The sequence below is a fragment of the Nicotiana tabacum genome, chromosome 20 (assembly GCF_000715075.1).
Source record: "Nicotiana tabacum cultivar K326 chromosome 20, ASM71507v2, whole genome shotgun sequence".
Classification (NCBI taxonomy): domain Eukaryota; kingdom Viridiplantae; phylum Streptophyta; class Magnoliopsida; order Solanales; family Solanaceae; genus Nicotiana; species Nicotiana tabacum.
Window position 1 is genome coordinate 139,089,819 of NC_134099.1, and position 23,962 is coordinate 139,113,780.

A 23,962-nucleotide genomic window follows, 5' to 3' on the forward strand; every position below is an offset into this window, starting at 1 on the left:
GGGTTGGATGGAGTGAGGTACGATTTCTACGTATATATGGTTGCTTTGATGGGTGTTAAGGATTTGGGTGTAGTGATGGTCACTAGTAAAGTTTTGGGGATTGGGAATGGGTTGTGGTGTGTTTTGGGGAGTGTGGTAAGTGGTGGTTGGTGGGCACTGAATTGGTTGATGGTGATGTTGTGGCGGAGTTGGTATTGGCAATGGATTGAGATTTTGGGGTGGAGTTGCGTATTGATTTGGTGGGGGAGGATTTTGTGGATGTTGGTTTTGTGTGTTTTGGGGAGGTGCTAGGTTCTTTGTGTTTTGTTGGTGGATGTCGGGGACATTTAAGGTGAGTGACAAGTTTGCCAAGTTGCGAACCTGCTCAAGTTCTCCTTGCAATTCCAATATCGTTTGTTCTAATCTCAGGACTAGATCGCTTGGGGCCGGAGTACTACGGCCATCTGAGGTTTCTGCATTCTAACATTCTCCTTTCAGATATCACTTAAGTCATCCATTTTTTTCTTTTCCTTTGCCCTTTGTATTGCTTGGAGGATGAGGAGGTGGATAGCTTCTAGATCTAGTATGATACGCTTATGAGGCCAGTATGAGTGAACCAACCTAAGGGAGTTGGAATAATCAAAATATGGAAAAACAAAAAAAAGGTAACAAGTTATTGAGGATTCTGAAATGTTTGCAGTATTTAAACACATATTGAGGAAATGTAAATTCGTGTCTTAATTTGGAAACCTCATTGTGCCCGAGGTAGGCCTAGCGACAAATAGATTTGGAGAACTTTAGATGCCAATAAATGCTTCATTTCATAGTATAAAAATAGACGAATCCCAAAACAACACTAAGATAATAGAAAAAATAAGTCACTACTGGCACTTGGCCTTATTACATTCGAAAAATGAGTGAATCTAATCTATTTGGTCTCGGAAGGACCTTCTTCAGGCAAAATGCTTTTGTCGATCAAATCCTCCAGTTCGCATAGGTTCGTCAGTAAGAATGCCTTTGCCAAATGTCCTCCTTCGTTTTCCTCAGTATTCTGGCAGTCAGCGACTCTCTTCCTCATTTTTCCTTCAAATTCCAATAGACTGTATTCCAGATATTCCAGCTTTTCACTAGATTTGGCGGCCATCTCTTTCCATTCATTGATTTGGTCACTTGATGGAAGATTCCTCCACCAGTCTAGCAAGAGTGAGGGTGTGCTAACCATACCGAAGTTGGGGACCTTGTTCCTCATTTTCTGCAAAAGAAAAAGGTTAGGCCCTTCTCCCCCACCAGACTCGACTATTTATACATTCATGATCAGCATATCGGCATTTAATTCTCCAAATTAATGCATAGTATGTGGTTGTGTTCATTAGGATTATGGAAAGCCGGATGGACTTTTGCATAAGGCTTACCTTAAAGGATTATTATGTAGACAACATATTGATCCGGCTAGGTTTGACCATGATGCATGCATAATTTTAACCAGAGTAAGGTTACTATGGGGATCTAGACTGGTACCCTCAAGCGGACAACTTGAGGGGGAAAGGCACGAAACCGTCGACTGCACCGCTGATCGACTAGTTTCACCGCAAATAAGCCTTTCCGAATTCAAGGGTAATAAATAGGAAGAGTGCAACCACTCATTAAGCGTTGCTATAAGATTTGATACGCACAAGTTAAATATGATGTTGAGCATGATATATGCAGCAATAAATAGCACGTAGTCAAGTATTTTCATGTAGGAAAAATAAATACAGTATTTAAATAATTAAAAGACAGTTACAGAAAAAGAAAACAAAGAGACAAGTCAGTTTCATGAATAAAAGAAACATAAGTGCTTAAAATAGGCAGTTAATTTCAAATAAGGGGAAAGGGTTTAGGATAGATTATGCTTGGACTAATTCATAAAAAAGTTCGTTATGGTAAGAGCCTAAGATATCCCCAGCAGAGTCGCCATGCTGTCACACCCCCTTTTTTCCTCCGCGGAGAAAGTCCGGGTTTCGACGTTCATGGGGGTAATAACTCATTTTCTTTTGGGATTTGGGTATTTGAAGAGTCGTCACCTAATGGATTATGGTGCGTTAGGGCACCCAAAGCAATTAACTCTTGGATTGGTTTGAATTACTAGAGATTTAGGGTAAGGGCTCGAAATAACATGGAAGGGAAAGAGCAGGTTTTTTGGACAACGGCCAAAATTAAGGGGACCTGGGTTGGGTAAATGTATTTGGGGCATGGGTCGGGTAATTTAGTTAGAAATTGGGGTGGGTGTTGGGATTGGATTGGGTTGAATTTAGGCTGAAATTAAAAAATATTTGGCCAAGTTTTAAATAGCCAATTTCAGTACTATACAATTTTTATAAAAATAATAAAATTATTTAAAAAAAATATTTCATGTGGGAGGGTCTGTAGGAAAATATGGGACTTGGGCATATGCCCAGAATTGAATTCCAAGGTCCCAAGCTCGAGAAATGAATTTTTGAAGAAAATTGTTTACTTGAAATTATAAGAGTTTTTGAAAATTTAAATGTGTTTGAATTTAATGGTATCGGGACCGTATTTTAGTTTCGGAACCCGGTACAGGTTTTATACGGTATTTAAGTTGTGCCTGTAAAATTTGGTAAGAAACGGACTTCATATGACGTGAATCTAACCCTCGGTTGTCAAAATTTGAACTTAAGAGTTCTTGAGATTTTTCTTTGAATTTTGATGCTAAACTTGAAGTTCTAGGTGTTATTTTGGTGATTTGATCGCACGAGTAAGTCCGTATGATGTTTTTAGGGTTGTGTGCATGTTTGGTTTGGAGTCCTGAGGGCTCAGTTGAGTTCCGGATAGGCCACGAGATGTTTTTACAATTAGAAAAGTTGCAGGTTTTGCTCCTTTAATGCACAGAGATTTTGTGCTTCGCGGTCGCGAAGCTATTCTCGCGATCGCGAAAGGGAACTGGGTAGGGGGTGAAATTTGTTTTATGCGAACGCAAAGACAGGGACGCGAACGCGGAGCACTGGGGGGCTGCACTACCCGAACGTGACCCATGTCCCACGAACGCGTATAGTAAATTGGAGGTGGACTGGGAAGTTGTCATTTCTTTTACGCGAACGCGAACGCGTACGCTGGTCTACGAATGAGAAGGTCAGGGGGCTTGCCCTTCACAAACACGTAGGAGAACTCACGATCACGTAAGTCCTCAACGGGCAGCTCTTCGCGAATGCGGCAGGCCCATCGCGAACGCGATGAAGGCCTACCCGGTCTTTTAAAACAGTAGCAAAAACGGGCAGAACCCATTTTTATGAAATTTTAGAACTACCAAGACCTAGAGGCGATTTTCTTCACATAAATTCATCCCCAAAGTGTTGGTAATCAATTCTAAACTCTAATCTTTCAATTACCCAACGTTTTTCATCTTTTTTTATTAAAAAGTCAAGAATTTTCATAGTATAAATTAGAATTTAGACCTCATTTTTGGGTCGGATTTTGAAACTAATTGCATATTCGGGCTCATGGGTGATCGAATTTTGGTCTGAACCTTGAGTTTTGACCAAGCGGGCCCGCGGTCTCACTTTTGATGAAAATGATAGAAAACCTATAATTAAGCATTGGATATGAATTCTTTAGAATTTATTGATATTGTTAAATTAAAGGAAACGCGGTGTTTGAGGCTTGAATTGGCCGTGGAAGTTCGAGATAAGTGTTTGGCCTAACCTTAGCTTGAGGGAATAGGTATTGTTCTTTATTTGCTATGTGTTAGTGTATTGTACGCCGTATAGGTATGGTCACGAGTATCTATACGTTAGTGTCAAGCATGCCCGTGAGTCTTAAATTGTGATCGTTGTGTTTTCTTAATAAGTACTACAATTGCATAAATTATTGATTATCCATGTTGAGCAAGTCGTATGATTATCTTCTTGGCATTGGTTTATTATTGAGCATTGGCTCTAGTTGAGGTTCATTTGTGAAGTTAATTGTTGGTATAAGTTTGATTATAGCTGATTCCCTTGCCGGGACGTATTTATTTCTTACTGGTGATTCCCCTGCCGGGATATAGTTATTTCTTATTGTTGATTCCCTTGCCGGGATGTATATATTCTTGTTGTTGATTCCTTTGTCGGGATGTGTTTATTCTTGTTGTTGATTCCCTTGCCGGGATGTTGTTGTTGCTATTGTTTGGGTGAGGAAAGAGAGATAAAGCACGAAGGATGATGCCGTGCATATTCATATTTATGCATGCGGTGAGGAAAGAGTGATAAATCACGAAGAGTGATGCCGTGTACATTTTCATTGATATTGATGCATATGGTGAGGAAGAGAGATAAAGCACGAAGGGTGATGCCATGCACATTTCTAATATTTACATGGTGAGGAAGAGAGATTTTAGCACGAAGGGTGATGTCGTGCACATTTTTATTACTTGATTGCATTGGTGAGGATTGAGAGTAAAAGCACGAAGGGTGATGTCGTGCACTTATTGCCTGTTTGTTGTGATTTCTTGTTGCTTTAGGTTCAATTACCTTAATTATCTTATTCCACTATTACTGTGATTCTTTACGTTGGTATTTCCCCCATAGCATGTTACCCCTCCCCTGTTACTCTTGAATTATTTCTATTACTGTTATTCTGCTAGTTACTGTTTATCTGCATGTTATTTGTTTGTTGAGTCCTAGCCTCGTCACTACTTCGTCGGGGTTAGGCTCGACACTTACTCGGTACATGGGGTCGGTTGTATTGATACTACACTCTGCACTCTTTTGTGCAGATCCCGGTACTGGAGCATACATACCTTAGCTAGGAGTTGCTGCCTTCAGTCCATCATGAGACCCGAGGTAGTCCTGCAGGCGTCCGCAGGCCTTAGTGTCCCCTTCTTATTTAGTTTCTTTTTGTTCTTTTCTATTTCAGAGATAGACATGTACTTTCTTGTTCAGACCCTATTTGTAGTTTTTCTTAAATAGTCCGTGAGATTATGACACTAGTTCTGGGTGGTTTATGTTTATGGATTCGCATTGGTATTAGCTTTAACGTTAAATTTCTTTCTTCCGCATTATTTTTTCCGCTGCTTATAATATGTTGGCTTGAAATTGTCAAGAGGTTAAAAATAAAAAGGGTAAATTAATTAGAATAGTTGGCTTGCCTAGCTTTCACTAGTAGGCGTCATCACGACTCCCGAGAATGGGAAATCCGGGTCGTGACAAGTTGGTATCAGAGCTCTAGGTTGCTTTGGTCTCAAAATTCACGGACAAGCTTGGTAGAGTCTGAGGGATCAGTCTGTGCTTATCCCTAAAGGCTACAGAGTTAGGAACAATTTCACTTCTATTCTTCTCTATCATGTGATTTGGTTTCTCAATGCTAATTGAACTTCTACTCTGTTCTTTCGCAGATGGCGAGAACACATGCTTCTTTATTTGCTGACCAACAGCCCAAGCCCCCAGCAGCAGCTCCCACGAGGGGCAGAGGATGAGGACGAGGCCGTGCTAGGGGCCGAGGCAGGGGCAGAGCTCAGCCTAGAGCAGCAGCACCAGCTGCGGAGCCTCAGGTTGAGTTTGATGATGAGGTTCTGGCCCAGATAGTTCCGGTGAGCCCAGCTCATGTCCCAGAGGGGTTCATTGCTACCCAAGTACTCCAGGATGCTCTGGTCTATCTAGTGGATCTTATGGAGAGTGTCACTCAAACAAGCTTACTTCATGTAGCACCAGCCGTCTCTCAAGCTGGGGGAGGAACACAGACTCCCGCTACCCGAACTCCAGAGCAGATGGCTCCCCAGTTTTAGACTCCAGTAGCTCAACCAGTTGGAGCAGTTCAGCTGGGTGTAGTAGCTCAGACCGGTGATGGAGCAGCTATGTCTGCTGATGTTTTCTGGAGGTTGGACAGGTTCACCAAGCTATTTACTACTACTTATGGTGGTACATCTTCAGAGGATCCCCAAGATTACTTAGATAGTTTTCATGAGGTTCTTCGGAACATGGGGATAGTGGAGACCAATGGGGTCGACTTTGCTGCTTTCCATCTGTCAGGTTCTGCTAAGAAATGGTGGAGAGATTATTGTTTGGCCAGAACAATTAGATCACCAGCTCTCACTTGGGACCAGTTCTCGCAGTTATTTCTTGAGAAGTTTCTTCCCGCCACTCAGAGAGAGGAGTACCGTAGGCAGTTCGAGCGTCTCTAGTAGGGTTCTATGACTGTCACCTAGTACGAGGCGAGGTTTTTCGATTTCGCTCATCATGCTCTTCTGATACTCCCCACCGAGAGAGAGAGGATGAGGAGGTTTATTGAGGGACTCGCTCAGCCTATTAGACTGCAGATGGATAAGGAGACATGTAACGAGATTTCTTTCCAAGATGCAGCCAATGTGACCAGGAGGGTTGAGATGGTTTGGCTTAAGGGAGCGGTCAGGGGTCCGATAAGAGGCCTCGACATTCTAGCAGATTCAGTGGTGCCTCGTCTGGAGGCAGGGATTCTTTTGGTAGAATCCGTCCTCCTAGGCCATTTCAATCAGAACTTCAGATTTCTCACGGTGCTCCAGGAGGCTGTGGTTCTCACATGTAATATTCTGATCAGTTGCCCTACAGTACACCACCAGCTCCTATCAGTGCACCTCCGCTTCAGAGTTTTCAAGGTGGTTATCCAGGCTGTCAGGGTCAGTTTCAAGGTTAGCAGTCTCAGCAGCCCAAGTCTTGCTATACTTGTGGTGATACGAGGCACATTGCTAGGTTTTGCCCTCGAGCCTCGAGCAGTTCTCAGCACCAGGGTTCTCGTGCTATGGTTCTAGCACCGGGTGTTCTATGGTTCCACCGCCTGCTTAGCCAGCTAGAGGTAGGGGTAGAGGTGTTAGAGGTGGAGGCCAGGCAGCTAGAGGTGGAGGACAGCTGGCAGGAGGCCGTCATAGGGATGCAATTCATAGTGGCGGGGCCCAGCCCCAATTTTATGCTATGCCAGACAGACCTGAGGCTGAGGCCTCCGATGCAGTTATCACAGGTACGTTTTCAGTGTGCAATAGAGATTCCTCAATTCTATTTGATCCAGGGTCCACATATTCTTATGTATCATCTTATTTTGCCCCTTATCTGGTTGTGCCTCGTGATTCTTTGAGTGCTCCTGTATATGTGTCTACACCGGTGGGTGATTCTATTATGGTAGATCATGTTTATCGTGCTTGCGTGGTTGTTATTGGGGGTCTTGAGACCCAAGTAGATCTCTTACTTCTCAATATGGTGGATTTCGATGTCATTCTGAGAATGGACTGGTTATCCCCTTATCATGCTATATTGGATTGTCATTCCAAGACTGTGACCTTAGCATTGCCGGGGTTGCCTCGTTTGGAGTGGAGAAGGACTCTTGGTCATTCTGCCAGTAGGGTTATCTCGTATATGAAGGCTCGACATATGGTTGATAAGGGATGTTTGACCTATTTGGAGTATGTTCGTGATTCCAGTATTGAGGTTCCTTCTATAGATTTTGTGCCCGTTGTTCGTGAGTTTCCAGAAGTATTTTCTTTAGATCTGCCGGGGATGCCACTTGACAGGGACATTGACTTTTGCATTGATTTGGCTCCGAGCACTCAACCCATTTCTATTCCACCATATCGTATGGCCCCGCCAGAGTTGAAAGAATTGAAAGAGCAGTTGTAGGACTTGATGGATAAAGGCTTTATTAGACCGAGTGTCTCGCCTTGGGGTGCACCGGTGTTGTTTGTCAAGAAGAAGGATGGGCCGATGAGGATGTGTATAGATTATCGGCAGTTGAACAAAGTCACCATCAAGAACAAGTATCCATTGCCGAGGATTGATGATTTGTTTGATCAACTTCAGGGTGCCAAGGTATTTTCGAAGTGAGGATTAGGGCATTCGATGTCCCTAAGATAGCTTTTTGCACTTGGTACGGGCATTATGAGTTCTTACTGATTTCATTCGGGTTAACAAATGCCCTAACATCTTTTATGAATTTTATGAACCGAGTGTTCAAGCCTTATTTGGATTCCTTCGTGAATGTCTTCATTGATGATATTTTGATATATTCCCACAGCTGAGAAAAGCACGAGCAGCATCTTCGAGTCATTCTTCAGACTTTAAGGGATAGTCAGTTGTATGCTAAGTTTTCAAAATGTGAGTTTTGGGTGAGTTCGGTTGCATTCTTGGGTCATGTTGTATCAGCAGAGGGTATTCAGGTGGATCCTAAGAAGATTGCAGCAGTCAAGGACTGGCCTAGACCAACATCAGCTACAGAGATCTGGAGTTTCTTAGGTTTGGCAGGCTATTACCGTAGGTTTGTGGATGGGTTCTCATCTATTGCAGCCCCTATGACCAGGTTGACCTAGAAAGGTGCCCAGATCAGGTGGTTGGATGAGTGTGAGGCGAGCTTCCAGAAGGTCAAGACAGCTTTGACTACGGTGCCAATGTTGGTATTGCCCACAGGCTCAGTGCCATATACAGTGTATTATGATGCATCACATATTGGATTTGGTGCGGTGTTGATGCAGAATGTCAAGGTTATCGCATATGCTTCACGGCAGTTAAATATTCACGAGAAAAATTATCCAATTCATGATTTGGAGCTAGCAGCCATTGTTCACGTGCTGAAGATTGGGAGGCATTATCTATATGGCGTGTCATGTGAGGTGTTCACGGATCATAAGAGTTTGCAATACTTGTTCAAGTAGAAGGAGCTAAATTTGAGGCAGATGAGGTGGTTGGAGCGGTTGAAAGACTATGATATCATCATCCGGGAAAGGCTAATGTTGTGGCCGATGCATTGAGTAGGAATTCAGCCAATATGGGCAGCCTTGTGTATATTCCGGTCGGGGAGAGACCGTTTGTTTTGAATGTTCAGGCTTTAGCTAATGAGTTCATGAGGTTGGATGTTTCTGAGCCTAGCCGTGTTCTAGCTTGCACAGTCGCTCGTTCTTAATTATTTGAGCGTATCCGAGATCGGCAGTATGATGATCCTCATTTGCTTGTCCTTAGAGACACAGTGCGGCACGGAGATGCCAAGCATGTTATAGTGGGATATGATGGAGTTCTGAGGATGCATGATCATATTTGTGTGCTTAATGTGGATGGACTTCGTGAGTTGATTCTATAGGAGGCCCATAGTTCTCGGTATTCTATTCATCCGGGCGCCGCTAAGATGTATCAGGATTTTCGGCAGCATTATTGGTGGAGGAGGATAAAGAAGGACATTGTTGCCTATGTAGCTCAGTGTTTGAATTGTCAGCAGGTAAAGTACGAGCATCAGAGACCTGGTGGTTTGTTTCAAAAGATTGATATTCCTGAGTGGAAGTGGGAGCGGATCATTATGGACTTCATTGTTGGACTCCTATGGACTCAGAGGAAGTTCGATACAGTATGGGTTATTGTTGATATGCTGACCAAGTCAGCGCATTTCATTCCTATGGCAGTTTCCTATTCCTCGGAGCGGTTGGCTGAGATCTATATCCGGGAGATTGTTCGTCTTCATGGCGTGCCCGTGTCTATCATTTCTGATCGGGGTACGCAGTTTACCTTGCATTTTTAGAGGGTAGTACAGGGTGAGTTGGGTACGCGGGTTGAGTTGAGCATAACATTTCATCCTCATTTGGACGGACAGACCGAGCGTACTATTCAGATTTTGGAAGATATGCTCCGAGCATGTGTTATTGACTTTGGAGGTTCTTGGGATCAGTTCTTGCCATTAGCAGAGTTTGACTACAAAAACAACTACCAGTCGAGCATTCAGATGGCTCCCTATGAGGCATTATATGGTAGGCGGTGTCAGTCATCGGTTGGGTGGTTTGAGCCGTGAGAGGCTCGGTTGTTGGGTACAAATTTAGTTCAGGATGCCTTGGATAAAGTGAAGATCATTCAGGATAGGCTTTGTACAACTCAGTCCAGGCAGAAGAGTTATGCCGACCGCAAGGTTCGTGATATAACATTCATGGTCGGAGAGCGAGTGTTGCTTCGGGTGTCGCCCATGAAGGGTGTGATGAGATTTGGGAAGAAAAGCAAGCTAAGCCCTTGGTTCATTGGTCCTTTTGAGATTCTCGATCGAGTGGGAGAGGTGGATTACATACTTGCATTGCCGCCGAGTTTATCAGTTGTGCACCCAGTATTTCATGTGTCTGTGCTTCGGAAGTATCATGGTGATCCATCCCACGTGTTAGACTTCAGCACTGTCCAGCTGGACAAGGACATGACCTATGAGGAGGAGCCGGTAGCTATTCTAGACCGGCAGGTTCGTCAGTTGAGATCGAAGAAGTTCCATTCAGTTCATGTTTAGTGGAGAGTTCAGCCTGCCGAGGCAGCAACCTGGGAGTCTGAGTCCGATATGCAGAGCCGATATCCCCATCATTTTCCTTACTCAGGTACTTCTTTTCTATGTCCGTTCAAGGACGAACGGTTGTTTTAGGGGTGGAGGATGTGACAACCAAAAAGGTCATCACTTAATTTACAAGTCAATTTTGTGTTTCAAGGCCTTAAAAACCTCCTTTTATCTCATCTTGATTTACGTGCACGGTTCAGGTGTATATCCGGAACGCTTTTATGTGGAAAGTTGATAAAAATGCTAATTTTGCCTTCAAAATTAAATTTAAGTTGACTTCGGTCAACATTTTGGGTAACAGACGCAAACCCGTGATTTGACGGTTCCAGAGGGTCCGTAGGAAAATATGGGACTTGGGCGTATGCCTGAAATTGAATTCCGATGTCCTAAACCCGAGAAATGAATTTTTGAAGAAAATTGTTTAACTGAAATTATAAATATTTTTGGAAATTTAAATGTGTTTGAATTTAATGGTATCGGACCTGTATTTTGGTTCCGGAGCCCGATACAGGTCTTATACAGTATTTAAGTTATGCCTGTAAAATTTGGTAAGAAACGGACTTCATATGACGTGAATCTGACCCTCGGTTGTAAAAATTTAAACTTAAGAGTTCTTGAGATCGCGAAAGGGAACTGGGCAGGGGGTGGAATTTGTTCTATGCGAACGCGGAGCACTGGGGGGGGGGCTGCTCTACGCGAACGCGACCCATGTCCCGCGAACGCGTATATTAAATTGGAGGTGGGCTGGGAAGTTGTCATTACTTCTACGCGAACGCGTACGCCGATCCACGAACGTGAAGGTCAGGGGGCTTACCCTTCGCGAACACGTAGGAGAACTCCCGATCGTGTAAGTCCTCAACGGGAAGCTCTTCGCGAATGCGGCAGGCCCATCGCGAATGCAATAAAGGCCTACCCAGTCTTTTAAAACAGTAACAAAAATGGGCAGAACCCATTTTTATCATATTTTCGAACTTCCAAGACCTAGAGGCGATTTTCTTCCCACAAATTCATCCCCAAAGTGTTGGTAATCAATTCTAAACTCTACTCTTTCAATTACCCAACCTTTTTCTCACTTTTTAATCAAAAATCAAGAATTTTCATGGTAGACATTGGGAATTTGGGTAGAGTTAAGGCTTTTTGAATAATTGGAATTTAGACCTTGTTTTAGGTTTGGATTTCGAAACTAATTACATATTCGGGCTCGTCGGTGAATGAGTGGTCGGGTTTTGGTCTGAACCTTGACTTTTGACCAAGCGAGCCCGGGATCGATTTTTTATTTTTGGGGAAAATGATAGAAAATCTATAATTAAGCATTGGGTATGAATTCTTTAGCATTTATTGATATTGTTAAGTTAATTTGGGCTAGATACAAGTAAATTGGAGGCAAATTCTAAAGGAAAACCGGTGTTTGAGGCTTGAGTTGGCCGTGGAAGTTCGAGGTAAGTGTTTGGTATAACCTTAGCTTGAGAGAATAGGTATTGTGCTTTATTTGCTATGTGCTAGTGTAGTGTACGGCGTATAGGTGTGGTCACGAGTATCTATACGTAGGTGTCAAGCATGCCCGTGAGTCTTAAATTGTGATCGTTGTATTTTCTTAATAAGTACTACAATTGCCTAAATTGTTGATTATCCATGTTGAGCAAGACGTATGATTATCTTCTTGGTATTGGTTTATTATTAAGCATTGGCTCTAGTTGAGGTTCATTTGTGAAGTTAATTGTTGGTACAAGATTGGTTATAGATGATTCCCTTGCCGAGACGTATTTTTTTTATACTGTTGATTCCCTTGCCGGGATGCATTTATTCTTGTTGTTGATTCCCTTGCCGGGATGTATTTATTCTTGTTGTTGATTCCCTTGCCGGAATGTTGTTGTTGCTATTGTTTGGGTGAGGAAAGAGAGATAAAGCACGAAGGGTGATACGTGCACATTCATATTTATGCATGTGGTGAGGAAAGAGTGATAAAGCACGAAGGGTGATGCCGTGTATATTTTCATTGATATTGATGCATATGGTGAGGAAGAGAGATAAAACACGAAGGGTGATGCCGTGCACATTTTTAATATTTACATGGTGAGGAAGAGAGATAAAGCACGAAGGGTAATACTGTGCATATTTTTATTACTTGATTTCATTGGTGAGGATTGAGAGTAAAAGCACGAAGGGTGATGTCGTGCACTTATTGCCTGTTTGTTATGATTTTTTGCTGCTTTCGGTTCAATTACCTTAATTGTCTTATTCCACTATCATTGTGATTCTTTACGTTTGTATTTCCCCATAGCATGTTACCCCTCCCCCGTTACTCTTGAATTATTACAATTACTGTTATTCTGCTAGATACTGTTTAACTGCATGTTATTTGTTTATTGTATCCTAGCCTCGTCATTACTTCGCCGGGGTTAGGCTCGACACTTACTTAGTAAATGGGGTCGGTTGTACTGATATTATACTTTGCACTCTTTTGTGTAGATCCCGGTACTGGAGCATACAGACCTTAGCTAGGGGTTGCTGCCTTCAGTCCATCAAGAGACCCGAGGTAGTCCTGCAGGTGCCCGCAGGCCTTGGCGTCCCCTTCCTATCTAGTTTCTTTCTGTTCTTTTCTATTTCAGAGACAGACATGTACTTTCTTATTCAGACCCTATTTGTATTTTTTCTTAGATAGTCAGTGAGATTGTGACACCAGTTCTGGGTGGTTTATGTTTATGGATTCATATTAGTATTAGCTTAAATGTTAAATTTCTTTCTTCTGCATTATTATTTTCCGCTGCTTATAATATGTTGACTTGAAATTGTTAAGAGGTTAAAAATAAAAAGAATAAATTAATCGGAATAGTTGGTTTGTCTAGCTTTCACTAGTAGGCGCCATCACAACTCGAGGGTGGAAAATCCGGGTCGTGACAGTAAGTCCTCTTTCTCCTTTGGCATTAGGTATTGTAGGTTCTAAAATTTAGATTTTTGTGTATTTTGTAGGTTAATTTCTGTGATTTGGGTCTTAATTGAGATATTTCTTTTTGCATGTGTATTTTAGAACCCCCGGGGACCTTCAGAAAAGACGCAATTATCTCAAGGTACTATTGTAATACTGTTCAAAGAGCATAACTAAAGTATAAACAGGTTTTTAGTTTTCTTCATAGTGTTGAATATTATTTTTTTTTCCTTTCCAGATTCAAATTGGTTTTGTTGTAGATGTGCTTTATGTGTTTGAAAATTGAACCTTCACCTTGGCATTCAATGTTTTTTTGTCATGTGTACTGCTTTTGCTGAGCATTTGTTTGTGCTTTGATATCCACCACTATAGAAAATTGAACCTCCGGCTTTCCATTTGTATATGTGCATGTCAAAACAAGGCTGTCCTTTTCCAGTTCATCCTTATGCAAAATTGATTCAAAATTTATTTTCCAATTCATTTCAAAACTTTATTTGTATAGAGTTGGTCTTCTTGTCTTTTCTTTTCTTTCTTTTTTATTTCCTTTGTTCTTTTTGCTTTTTTCATGTGTCAATTGTATAAGATTATAATTTAAACGGTGTGACAAATAGTAAATTTTGTCTTGGAATTTATGTTCTGTCTTCTTCTCTTTAAAAGTCTACTTCTCACTTGAGTTTCTTGGGACCTGAGACAGTAACATGTCAAATTACAAATGATGAAATAAATTGATAGATGAAATATCAGTGTTTGTCATACTTACATACTGCTGTACATGTGTGATATATTTTAGTACGTACTCTTTTTCTTGATTAGATACATGCCCCATTCAATCATAGCTAGCTAGAAAGAATCCTAGAAAAATTCTATTACCACTACTACAATATTTTTGTATGTTAAATCACTGATCATTTGGTATGTGGTTGTTGTACGTAAGGACTGGTCTCTCAAAGATTGATTGTCACATGAAAATTCATTGAATTAGGAGATAAGGGAAAAAATTGTTTAGATATCTGGTAGTAAATTTATATGTTGAATATATATATATAAATATTCTATTGAAGTGTTGTACATTAAATAACTATTTACAATTTCAATCTACAACAGTTACTAAATCCTTTGTTGAGGTACCAACAACAGTTACATATATAGTTTAGGATTTTGAAAAGGCTAGATCAATAGAATAAATTTAACACACCGACAATCGCTTGAACCTGTTGTACTAACTAAACATGCATGTAACACGTTACCGGCCTTGTTCACGCCACAATTCCTACAAAATTTTACATTGTTGTTGCGTTGATAGGTTACTAAATCATCCTTTCTCATGAAAATATTGTAGGTTATAGTAAACACTCTTGCTAGAGAAATGTTTATCAATGGAGCACTTCTGAAAGGTTTGTTTACCTCGAAAAATGGGAGTAATAACTAAATGTGATTTGTGGTTTTAAAGATATGTGATTTATTCCAATACTAGTGAATATGCAAATAATATTAAGTTTAAGTAAGAAGAATTGATGAACCAAACAAGTGTTGCTAGTACAATAAGGACATCGAGCTCGACTTTCTTGGGGACCTCGAGGTCAGCTAAGAGCAATGGAGTATGAATAATAAAGTTAAAACAATAAAGGTAAAGGACAATTGTTGAGCACGGTAAATAAGAAAAGCAAGGTAGAATATTCTATTGCAGTGAATAATGCCCCCTTTACAAATGATTGGGGTCCCCTTTATATAGGAGGAGAAAACCCCAATATAGTACATTCCTAATTGTGGTAAAGAATTCTATTGGTACAGATGTATAACCACCTAGTACGGACCTGTACCATTTCGTACAAATCTTATCCTTTGATTTATGCCTTGATCCACGTGTCCCTGAGAAATTCCCGCTCTTTCTTGAGTGTCTTCGAGATTGTACTGCCCTCGATGTAGGTCGTGCCAGGCCTCTGACCTACTCTCTCGAGGTGCGTGTCCTCCATCCGGGTCTGACCCCCGCTTCGAGTCGCTCGGACTCGGACTCATAGCCCAATTTAAGACTTCGAAATCGGGCTCCTTGATTTTGACCGTATATAGATAGTCCCCGCATTTCTTAGAATGGAATGATATGAAACGATTTGGATTCCCGAAGTCATTTATGGTGGCACCACTCTTATGACGTAAGCGTTGAAATGACCGAAGCGTCCCGTCGGTTCTTTTCCCCAAAAAACAATAAATGCACGTCAGAGCCGGTCGGCCATCACTACTAGTGAACTGTCGCCGCCTTCCACTATATATACTTGTTTTCTCTTCTCAATAAGGACTTTTCCACCTTGCAACACTTATTCTCTTCTATACTTTCCTTTTCACCTCCAAATCCTCCGTCGCATCGGCTCAAAACCTCGCCGGTTCACTCATTTTCTTCCCTCTTTTCCTAAAGCACTGATGGCAAAAACTTCCAAGCCTGTTCCTCAAAAAGATGGGAATCTACTTCTACTTCCTGTCCGGTTGGTGGTAAACCGCCTACTCTTCATAAGATCGTACCGAGCAAATTTTCTTTAAAAAAGGACTTTATAGTCAAGAACCCTCCCGACGTTGCCGGCCATTGAGAGCATGCATCGAGGTAGGTACATAAGGTCAATTGAGGAAGGTCATCTCGATGCTGTGAGGAGGGAGTGTAAATGGGGAGAGAAGGTCATTCTACAAATACCTTCTCGAGGGGAGGACATCACAACTTACGTAGAGGGGTTCCTGAGTGTATATACATACCCCTTTACGTTGGGTACCCTCGACCCGCTCGTGCTCGAATTCTGCCGAAGATATCAAGTAACCCTGGGTCAGATTCATCCGTCCTTTTGGCGGATCGTAAAAATGATGAGGTTCTTCAGTGAAAAGGTCGGGCTTGAGTTCACCCTTAGCCACCTCATCCGATTATATCGACCTCAACATTTCCGAGGTTTAATCAAACTCCAACGCCAATCAACCAAGTCTTTCTTCGCCAGTAACAACGAAGGCAAGGATCGAGGTTGGATGAGCCGGTTCATCCGGGTGAGGACCGTCAATATTATTCCTGAGAAGTTCCTGCCATTCCAATGGAATTTCGAACGCGAGTGAAATTCTTTTAATTCTTTTCAATAAATTTTGCTAAACTTTGCATAATTACTCATTTCCCCTCTCTGCAGCGGTTCCGTGGATTCCTAATGTAATCCTTGACCTCGAGGACTGGGTTCGCAAACTAGATGCTACTTCACCATACGATAAACGCAAATGGCAAGACTTGTCGAAGGGCAAGTGGCAAGCAAAACATCACGGTATGTGCCATAATGTTTCTTTCCTCGTCAAGAATACCTTTCTTCATGTGACTGATTCCTCTATCGCAAGTATTGGGGAGTTCTTTGAGATGAGGCCGCCCCTTTCCGGGGAGGAAGGGGAAGCGGGATCTTCGGCTCTAAAGCCTAAGGAGGATAACAACAGGAAGAGGTCCTCGATGAGAGAGGACACCCAAAGCCAAGCAGAGCCCGCTCGGAGGCGTAGGAGAAGCGTCGTCATAAACGTGGATGTTGACTCAACCCACCAGTTCATGCATGATGATAGTAACGAGATGGAGGGTTCGACACTGGTGGCTCGAACCAGGAAATCTTCCGAGGCTGTCAAGCCTCTTGAGTTCGGGGCCCCTAGCCTCGAGGAAGGATCTTTAAAAGGAAATGGGGATGAAGGCCCTACTTTACCTGACGTGACAACCGCTTCTTAGACTTCTGGAAATACTCTAAAGGGAGTGAGCTTCAAAGCTCCTCCGCCTGAACAGAACGCCTTGGGAGATCTCCCCAAGGCCATGACAGCAAGTCAACCCTTGTCGTTTCTGGCTTTCCTAAGGATACCATTAGGGATGCTCATAATGTAAAGATGTCCGAGCTCGACGGTGTAACGACCCGACTGGTCGTTTTGAGCATTCGCACCTCGCTCGCCAGTTCACGGGCATGACTAGCCTCGTATTATGTATTATGTCTTACGTAAATTGTCAATTTTTGGTTTTTAGGATAATTGGAATAGATTTAGAAGAACAATTCTCAGCTTGAAGCTTTAAATTTGAAAGGTTTGACAAAGTTTTGACGTTTTAGTATTTGATCTAGGACTTGGATTTTTATGATTTGGTTAGCTCCGCTAGGTGATTTTGGACTTGGGAGCGCGTTCGGATATTTATTTCAAGGTATGTAGCTAAATTAGGTTTAAAATGGCGAAAATAAGAAATTTAAGTTTGGAAGTTTGACCCGAGGGTTGACTTTTTGATATCGGGGTCGAAATCCAGTTCTGATGTGACGACCAGGCCGGTCGTCTTAAGAATTAATGCCCCAATCCCCTATTAACTTCTTTTTCCAAGTTTATTTCTGCTAATATGATTTGCCGGGATGTTCGGTTTTGAGTTTCGGGGAGTTTTGGGACACTTAGTCCCTAAATGAGAGCTTAAGTGTTGGAAAGTTGACCGTAGTTGGAACAGTGTGAAGACGGCCTCAGAATGGAAATCTGATGGTTCCGTTAGCTCCGTTGGGTGATTTCGGGGTTAGGAGCGTGTTCGGATTGTGTTTTGGAGGTCCGTAGCTAATTTAGGTTTGAAATGCCGAAAGTTGAATTTTGGAAGTTTCCGGTTCGATAGTGAAATTTTGATCCAAGGGTCGGAATGGAATTCCGAGAGTTGCAGCAGTTCCGTTATGTCATTTCAGATGTGTGTGCAAAATTTCAGGTCATTCGGACATGTTTTGGTAGACTTTTTGATCGAAAGCGTATTTTGAGGAAATTTGGAGTTTTAGGCTTAAATCCTTGGTTAATTTGAGGTTTCGATGTTGTTTTAGGTGTTTTAAGGATTAGTACAAGTTTGAATAAGGTATTAGGTGATGTTTGTGCTTTTGGTTGAGGTCCCGGGGGCCTTGGGGTGATTTTGGGATGGTTAACGAGAAGTTTGATGAAATGTTGCAACTGCTATATCTTTTGTTGCTTCTGGTATTTTCGCATCTGCGGTTTGGAGACCGCAGATGCGGTGCCGTAGAAGCGGCTAAGCGGGCCGCAGAAGCGGCTTTGGGTCAAGTCCTCAAGAACCGCAGATGCGGTGAATGTCCCGTAGAAGTGGAACCGCTCCTGCGGTAAATGCTCCGCATATGCGAAAATTTGGGTTTTAGTGAATGTCGCAGATGCGAAATAGTTTCCACAGAAGCGGGACCGCAAATGCGAGAATCGCTGGGTAGAAAATATAAATAGTTGCCTTCGCGAATTTGAGGGATCCTTTCACCATTTTTATCCGGGTTTGAAACTTTTAAGAGAGATTTTTGAGGAAAACAAAGGGGAATCACTTGGAGGTAACATCTTTGACTTCATAACTCATTTTTATGTGATTAAAGACCTAATTAGTGGTGAGAAATCTGGGAAAAATGGGTAATTAGGGCTTGAGTTTAAGAGGCCTTTAACTGAGGATTTGAGATGTCATTTGGACTCCGATTTTAGTGTTCTTGTTATGTATAGACTCGTGAGAGTAATAGGTTTCTGAAAATATAAATTTTACCCGATTCCGAGACATGGGCCCAAGGGGCATTTTTGTCATTTTACATAATTTCGCGTATTAGCTTAGAATTTAATTGTAGAATCAATTACCTGAAGTGTTATTTACATTATGCAATTGAATTGAATAGATATGGGCCATTTGGAGTCGAGTACTCATGGCAAAAACGTGGTGTTGAGTTGATTTTGAGGCGGTTCGAGGTAAGTGACTTGTCTAACCTTGTGTGGGGGACCTTCCCCTTAGGATTGGTATATTTGCTAATTGAAATGCCTTGTACGTGAGGTGATGAGTGCATACTTGTGCTAATTGTTGGAAATCCGGTTTTCTTTAAGTACTTACTAGTATATTTCCTTTCTTGTTTCTATTACTTGCTCTATTAAGCATGTTGTTAGCTTAAGAAAGCATGTCTAAGTGACTTAATTGCTTCATTTGATTTAACCGCCTTACTTGAATTCTGTACAGCATGCTAGGCTAGAATCACTTATTTCCTTAATATAAATTTTGCTATTTCTATTTATCTTCCTGCTGCTGTGTTTATTTATTTTAGGACTACGGATGTGGGATTCCGGTAGCTCTCCCTTGTCTGTTTACTTTGGGACTACGGGTTAGATTCTCGGTAGATCTCCCTGCACATTTACTTTGGGACTACGAGTTAGATTACCGGTAGATCCCACTGCACAGTTATATGGAACTACGGGAATGCACCCGGTAGATTCCCCTAGTGCTAGGTATTTACATTTGGGACTATGAAACGAGATTCCAGTAGATCCCCGTACACTATGAGTTGGACTATGGGACGGGATCCCCGGAGATCCTTCGGACATATATATATGATGGACTACGGGACAGTATCCCGGGAGATTCACTGGATATGTAAAAATGGGACTACAGGACGGTATCCTGGGAGATCCCCGATTGTTACTATTGGTGCTGAGCTGTATTTCCTTTCCATGTTTACCATGTTCTGTATAATTGTTGTTGTTCTGTATATCCTGTGTTATTTTACTACCGTACTTATTTATATTGTTCTGTCCTATACTGTTGACCTTTATATTTGTTTAACCTCAGTAGGGCCCTAACCTTCCTCGTCACTACCTAACCGAGGTTAGGCTTGGCACTTACTGAGTACCGTTGTGGTGTACTCATGCCCCCTCTGCGCATGTTTTTCATGTGCAGATCCAGGTACCGCTGATCAGGCCTACTATCCTTGAGGGAGGCGACTGCTCTAGAGACTTCGAGGTACATCTTCCGTGTCCGCAAACCGAGAAGTCCATTTCTATTCCTGCTTTTAGTAGTTAGCCCTTCTGTACTTTCTGTTCTTATTACACAAATTCCGGAGTAAGAGCTATGTAGTATTTCCTTTTCTTAGCTTGTGATTCGTGGGTTTTTGGGTCATGGATTTAGATATTGGTTTTGAGATCTATATAAATGTGGTGTATGCCGAGCGGCACATTTAACACTGTTATTGCCTTATTTATGTTTTTAAATTGTTTTACTTCCGCAAGTTTTGGTTATCTTCCGCAAGTTTAGGCTTACCTAGTCATAGAGTAGGTGCCGTCACGATGGTTCACGGAGGGCAAACCGGGGTCGTGACATCTCAAAATTTTCATAGCTTTGTTATGTCATTTATGATTTATGTGCAAAATTTAAAGTCATTTCGGATTGATCAATGTTTCGGCGCAAAATGTAGAAGTTTGAAGATTTGAAAACTCATAATTCAATTCGATGCGCGATTCGTAATTTCGGCGTTGTTTGACCTGGTTTGAAGCCTCGATTAAGTTCGTATTGTATTTTGGGAGATATTGATATAATTGGCTAAGGTCCCGAGGGCCTCGAGTGGATTTCGGAAGGCTAACAAAATGGATTTCGGACAAAAAAGGTTGCTGGAATTTTCTGCTGCAGAAGCCGTCTTTGGACAGCAACTGTGCAATCGTGGAGCCTATTTCGGGAGCTTATATATAGAAATTTGTAAGGAATCTATAAATTAGCAAAACATCACAGTTGTATTCCTTTCATCCTAGTTTCCAGAAAGCTAAATCATTAATTATTTGGATATTTGTACAGAAAGTTATGATCGATTGAATAAAGGCTGGTAAAGCTGTTTTGAATTTTTTTTCCAGAAATTTCTGATGCGAGGAGGCTACTTTGGAAGCTTATATCTCGAAATTCATAAGGAATCTGAAAATTTGCAAAACATCAAAGTTCTAGCCCTTGCATTCTATTTTCCATAAAGTTAAACCATTTATCATTTCGACATTTGTAATGAACGTTATGACAGATTTAGTGAAGACTAGTACTGTCTTTTGTTTTGGCTGGAAATAATGAGCAAGCCGCATTTCATAGATGCGACTTGCCTGGAAAGAAGTTTGTATTCGGGAGTTAGCCATTTTTATTAATTCTTGACGATTTTAGAGCTCGGAAAAAGCGATTTTCAATAGATTTTTCAAGAGGACTTTTTTGAGGTAAGATTATTGAACCTAAAACTCGATCCTATGTTGATTCTTCCTTGTTTTAACATGAAATTAGTGAGATTTAAAGCTTAAAATTGGGGAATTAGGGCTTGGAATTGGAGAGTGTAAATTGGGAATTTGATGGGCCATTTGAGGTCCGATTTTGATGTTTTTGGTATGTATGGACTCGTGAGAGGATAAGGATTCTATTGATGTGATTTTTATCAGATTCCGAGACATGAGCTCGGGGGGTCGGGTTTGGCCAATTTTTGGATTATTGGTGTAAATTGATTATTTTCGAATGGGCTTTGTTCCCTTTGCATATTTTGATGGTATGAATCTATTTTTGGTTAGATTTGGAGCATTCGGAGGCCGAGTCGAGAGGCAAAGGCATCGCGGGATAGAGTTTGGACCAGATTGAGGTAAGTAATGATTGTAAATGTTGTCCTGAGGGTATGAAACCCCGGATTTTACATCATTGTGCTACTTTGAGGTGACGCACATGCTAGATGATGAACGTGGGGACGTGCACCATTGGGGATTATAAATTAGTCCGTCCCGTATGACTATTCAATTGCGTATTTGACTGAAACCTGTTTGCTATAATTGTGTCTGGAGTATATTATCATGTTTTGGGCTAAATGCTATATTTGAGCCTCATGCCAATTGTTTTGGACCCTGAGGGGATTTTCACTATTATTCCTTACTATTTTGACTTCATATTTGTACTCAGTCATGCTGTATTCTACTGTTTTCATAACTCAGCCATATTTACTCTATTTTAACATTTTAAATGATATTTTGGAATGAGCATCATATTTTACTATGCCCGAGTGGCTTTGAGTGATTTCAGACTGAGTGAGGTTGATGACCTGTGTTGTGAGGGTATTATGGGATCGGGCTGCGCGCCGCAGTAGTGTGGTACTGATTCATGTTATAAGGCCAAGTGCCTGTTTGATTATGCCACGAGATGGCTTGTTATTGCGCTTGGGCTGTAATGATCCCCTCCCGGAGTCTGTACACCCCCAGTGAGCGCGAGTACCTAGTGTGAGTGATATGTTGTAGCCTGAGGGGCTGTTGTTGTTTCATATTATTGCCCGAGGGTCTGTTTTTGATCCATGTTTTGCCCGAGGAGTGATTCTTGATTTATGTTATGCCCGAGGGGCTGATTATGAGTGATTGTAAGGTAACCCAAGAGGCTGGTTCTGTTGATATTATGCCCGAGGGGCAGTTTATGGTAGATGTTTTGCCTGAGGGGCTGTTTACGTTTCTACCATGTCTATTCACTGTTTTTATCACTCGTTGAAACTATTGAAAATTGTTTTAAAAGGTTTTACCGAAACTAAGCATGATTTACGAAGTAAATGATTTCTGTACTGTGTTGGAAATGTCCTGCATTTGTTGTAGCGTTTTGACGTGGTTTACGTATTTTCTTACTGCTCATCTTTCATTTACCTTTATTACTTACTGAGTTGGCATACTCACATTACTCCCTACATCTTGTGTGCAGATACAAGCATTTCTGAACCCGGTAGTGGGTGTTGATTGCTTAGTGGCAGAGTCATTGGAGTTAGCAGGTAGTTGTCCGGTTTGTAGCCCTGCTCTTTCCCTTTTATCTTCCTTAGCCTGTTATAGTTTATTTTCAAACTCTTCGTTATATTCGGACATTAGTAGATGCTCGTGACTTGTGACACCGCGATGTCGGGCTTGTGTATTTATTCCGCACTGTTCACTTAGACTTACATTTTGAGATATGTGATTAATTAAAGGCTTCAAAATGACTTTTATTAATTAAAGGGTTAATTCGGGAGTTGTGTTGGGTAGCCTAGTTTCACGATAGGCACCATCACGACCGGATCAATTTTTAGGGTCGTGAAAAGTTGGTATCAGAGCCTAGGTTATATAGGTCTCGCGAGTCATGAGCAGGTTTAGTAGAGTCTCGCGGATCGGTACAGAGACGTTTGTACTTATCCTTGGGAGGCTGCAGAACCTTTAAGAAAAACTTTACATTCTTGAATTCTTATTGTGCGTCCTTGATTCAGCTTGAAGTGTAACTCTTTGAATTCCTTCCACGCGTTCGTGTGCGCACATGAGCGCTCAATATCACCTGTGTATTGACGGTTTGTGATTCCCTGATCGAGGTGTGAGATATGATTTTTGTGTTGATGTTGGGCCAGTCTGGAGGACTTGAGGTCGGGACTTGCCTGTAGCTTGAGCCTTGAGCTGTTGATTGCGCAAGCGCATGTTTCTGGATTTATATGTTCGATAGTGTGCCGATTAAGGGAAGTGATGATTGGATTGATATGTGATGAGTATGATGTGACTGCGAGATATTTTCATATGATTTGAACGAGACAAGAAGGGTCTACTTAGGGGTAGTAAGAACTATTTGGTGCTTGGTTTCCATCGTGATTTGATGTATAGCCCGAGTCGTGGGCGTGTTGAAGGATCTTTTCATGTTGTCTAGTTGGGAAGTGAAGTAGATTTCATGTTGTGATATGAGCTCAGACTCGGGAAGATTAAGTGATTGCGTGTTATTTATGACGGTGGAAGAGTATAAAGAAATGTTAGTTTGAGGCGAAACAGGTGGGGTATCTCCTGCAAAGTGTTCTGAAGTTTGTGTGATCCTTATGTTGTTTGTTGGAAGATCTCTTTTACTAGTGAAACATATGTGTTGAAATTTGAATTTGGGTCGCTTAAGAGAGTGGGCTTGACTGTTACAAGGGTGAATGCGAGATTTGCAGAAGATTTGAAGTACTAGATGGTCTGTGTTGCACGAGCTTATGAAAAATTGAGTTTAATCTCACT

General features: G+C 41.7%; 1 long non-coding RNA gene across 1 annotated transcript in view; it reads right to left on the reverse strand.

The window, feature by feature from the left end:
- Window positions 1-693: 693 nt before the first annotated feature.
- The window catches only part of LOC142174691 (uncharacterized), a 48,957-nt gene continuing 25,688 nt past the window's right edge, over window positions 694-23,962 (reverse strand). Inside the window, exon 3 of the long non-coding RNA XR_012703723.1 lies at window positions 694-1,231. This is a non-coding gene — a long non-coding RNA (uncharacterized LOC142174691). The remainder of the gene's footprint in view (window positions 1,232-23,962) is intronic.